The sequence below is a fragment of the Arachis ipaensis genome, chromosome B04 (genome assembly GCF_000816755.2).
Source record: "Arachis ipaensis cultivar K30076 chromosome B04, Araip1.1, whole genome shotgun sequence".
NCBI classification, from domain to species: Eukaryota; Viridiplantae; Streptophyta; class Magnoliopsida; order Fabales; family Fabaceae; genus Arachis; species Arachis ipaensis.
This window is the reverse complement of record NC_029788.2, coordinates 102,557,835-102,561,676: the sequence shown is the minus strand read 5'-3', so window position 1 is coordinate 102,561,676 and position 3,842 is coordinate 102,557,835.

The following is a 3,842-nucleotide window of genomic DNA, read 5'->3' as shown; positions in this document are numbered from 1 at the left end:
TCATTGGCCTTGCACTCTCTTTTTGGATTTTCTTCTGTATTGCTTGGGAGAGTACTAGGAGGGATTTCAGTGATCCTTTTACTCAGCTGGCCCACTTGTGCTTCCAAATTTCTAATGGAAGACCTTGTTTCATTCATAAAACTTACAGTGGCCTTGGACAGATCAGAGACTAAGTTTGCTAAATTAGAGGTATTTTGTCCAGAGTTCTCTGTCTGTTGCTGAGTGGATGATGGAAAAGGTTTATTATTGCTAAACCTGTATCTTCCACCATTATTAAAGCCTTGTTGAGGCTTTTGTTGATCCTTCCATGAGAGATTTGGATGATTTCTCCATGATGGATTATAGGTGTTTCCATAAGGTTCACCTAAGTAATTCACCTCTGCTATTGCAGGGTTCTCAAGATCACAAGCTTCTTCTTCAGAAGATGCCTCTTGAGTACTGTTGGATGCAGCTTGCATTCCATTCAGATTCTGAGAAATCATATTGACTTGCTGAGTCAGTATTTTGTTCTGAGCCAATATGGCATTCAGAGTATCAATTTCAAGAACTCCCTTCTTCATAGGCATAAGCGCATAGAGATGCTTTCGTTCCTCTGAACTTCTGCTTTCCTGCTACCTTCATCCAATCAGTCTTACTCCTTTCCATGGCTGGCTATATGCAAGGGCATCACCGTTGTCAATGGCTACATCCTATCCTCTTGTGAAAATGGTCCAAATGCTCTGTCACAGCACGGCTAATCATCTGAGGTTCTCGATCATGTTGGAATAGGATTCACCCTCCTTTTGTGTCTATCACTACGCCCAGCACTCGCGAGTTTGAAGCTCGTCACAGTCATTCAATCCCAGAATCCTACTCAGAATACCACAGACAAGGTTTAGACTTTCCAGATTCTCATGAATGCCGCCATCAATCTAGCTTACACCACGAAGATTCTGATTAAGAGATCCAAGAGATAATCATTCAATCGAAGGTAGAACGGAAGTGGTTGTCAGGCACGCGTTCATGGGGAATGATGATGATTGTCACGTTCATCACATTCAGGTTGAAGTGCGAATGAATATCTTAGAAGCGGAATAAGTTGAATTGAATAGAAAAACAGTAGTACTTTGCATTAATCTTTGAGGAACAGCAGAGCTCCACACCTTAATCTAAGGAGTGTAGAAACTCTACCGTTGAAAATACATAAATAAATATAGGGTAAGCATGGCCGAGTGGCCAGCCTCCCATGGAGGTCTAGAGATCTAAAAATGATCAAAAGATCAAAATATAATCCAAAGATATCTAATACAATAGTAAAAAGTCCTATTTATACTAAACTAGTTACTAGGGTTTACAGAAGTAAGTAATTGATGCATAAATCCACTTCCGGGGCCCACTTGGTGTGTGCTTGGGCTGAGCTTGAAGTCTACACGTGGAGAGTTCATTCTTGGAGTTGAACGCCAGCTTTTGTGCCATTTTGGGCGTTGAACTCCACTTTGCAACTTGTTTCTGGCGCTGGACGCCAGAATTGGGCAGAGAGCTGGCGTTGAACGCCAGTTTGCATCGTCTAAACTTAGGTAAAGTATGGACTTATATATTGCTGGAAAGCCTTGGATGTCTACTTTCCAACGCATTTGGAAGCGCACCATTTTAAGTTCTGTATCTCCAGAAAATCCACTTTGAGTGCAGGGAGGTCAGAATCCAACAGCATCAGCAGTCCTTCTTCAGCCTCTGAATCTGATTTTTGCTCAAGTCCCTCAATTTCAGCCAGAAAATACCTGAAATCACAGAAAAACACACAAACTCATAGTAAAGTCCAGAAATATGAATTTAACATAAAAACTAATGAAAACATCCCTAAAAGTAACTAGATTCTACTAAAAACATACTAAAAACAATGCCAAAAAGCATATAAATTATCCGCTCATCAGAAAACAAGTCAGAAAACGTGGCTTACCTCTTAAAAAATGTCATGGGCGTTGTAGAACTCGACGCCGTGGTCGCGTGGCCGCAAATGGTACGGCGATCGGAGCTCCGGATCAAAAATTACGATCAAATGAAATTTGAATTGAATTTGGGCAAGGGTTTCAAGCTCTCCCTTTTCCTTTCAGCGTGTTTGTGTTTCTTTTGGGAACAAAAAAGGCTGTTGCCTTCATTAAAGGGTGATTGGTTTGCGCCTTGGGCCTAATACAGACTCGATTTGTCCGGTTCGGCCCAATTTTAGGCAAAATTCTTTAAAAATTAGTGTCAAAATTTTTCTTTTAATTTTTTATCACAATTAAACTATAAAATTTTATTTTCTAATTTTTTAGAATAGATTTTAATTTATGGGTTAATTATTCATTAATTAACCGGATTTTACATTAAAAGTATCAAATATACACAAGATTAAATGACTTTATTAAAGAGAAAAAAAATTAAGTTATGCTATTCTTTCTTCAACTGTATGTTAATTGTTAGTATTAGTTAGCAAAACCTTTCTTCAGCTAATACATTGAAAATTCAAGTAGCCAAGCACCAGGGTGAGCAAGAAAGAATAACTTAGAAAACCTCAAACTATATTCAATCATTCTTGAACCATGGCTTTCGAAGGATGGTTTAATAACTAATACCAATTTAATCAAAAGAAATTTTAAACAAATTCAGCACAACCAAGTAAAAACAAAAAAGAATCTAGTATCTAATATTACACAACTTTGAAGCTTTTGTCATTGATAGTCAATTTTTTGAATGCCACAAAAATAAGAAATAAAAGACATGAATTGAGATAAAAGTTCTAGCGCAAATTCTAAACACCTATGAAAAAGCTCAACATAAAAATAAAAGAAAAACTAGAATTCAAAAATGCAAATCATTAAAAAAACAGAAAAAAAGATATTTGAACGAGAATGAGAAAGAAGAGTGAACCACAAGTTAAAAGATGTACATCACCTACTCCCTGTGACTCACATGCAAACTTTTTTCAATCTGATAAAGGAGAAAGATTATAACCAAAACAAACATAGGCTAATGTGAGAAATATAACTGCACATCTATAAAAAGTACTAACTACCTCAACTACCCTCAAATCCTATGAGATATCATGACACCCTATAATATAGAACCTAAGAATATGATAATAATAAATTTTAATAAACAATGTACTTAACCAATAATATTAGATGCACAATTTTCAAGGTTACCTAACTACTTCAACTACTCTAACATGTATCTATAGAAAAAAACTAACTACCTCACTTGTTCTAACCTCCTATAGCATAGTTGACAAACCTATGAAACAAAACCTATGTAGTGATCTATGACTCACAATCTTGTAAACACAAAAGAGAATATCAATGACATAATGAAGCTAATAAAGCTATACTAACGAAACCTAATAAAGCTAACCTATGAAGTTGGTAAAACATATAATTCAGATAGAATGCAAGTGCTGCAATATGTCATCATTATTCTGTAATAAAACAATAGTAAACAACTAAACATGACAAGTAATGGTTAGTCCTTTATTTTAAATGATAAAACCAGTGAATTTTTTAAACGAACACAACACGTGTAACTGCATGCATCTTAAGTTAAGCAACAAACCAAACCTTCCTATTTTAAATCAACCAATTCAATTAGGTCAAAGTAAATATAATTAGTTTGTTTGAATTTCATTTACTAAAACAAATAAATAGAAAAAAATATATTTTTGTTAATTAGATCAAGGCTTCAAAGGCACACACAAAAATTACTTTAAGAATTTTCGTTCTATTCTCACACAAAATGAAATGAAAATTAAGATTAAATATCTTAATTCTAAAGTTTATTGTAGATCACAAGTACCACCTAATAGGAGCTAGCTCAGCAGGACTGGGTTGAAT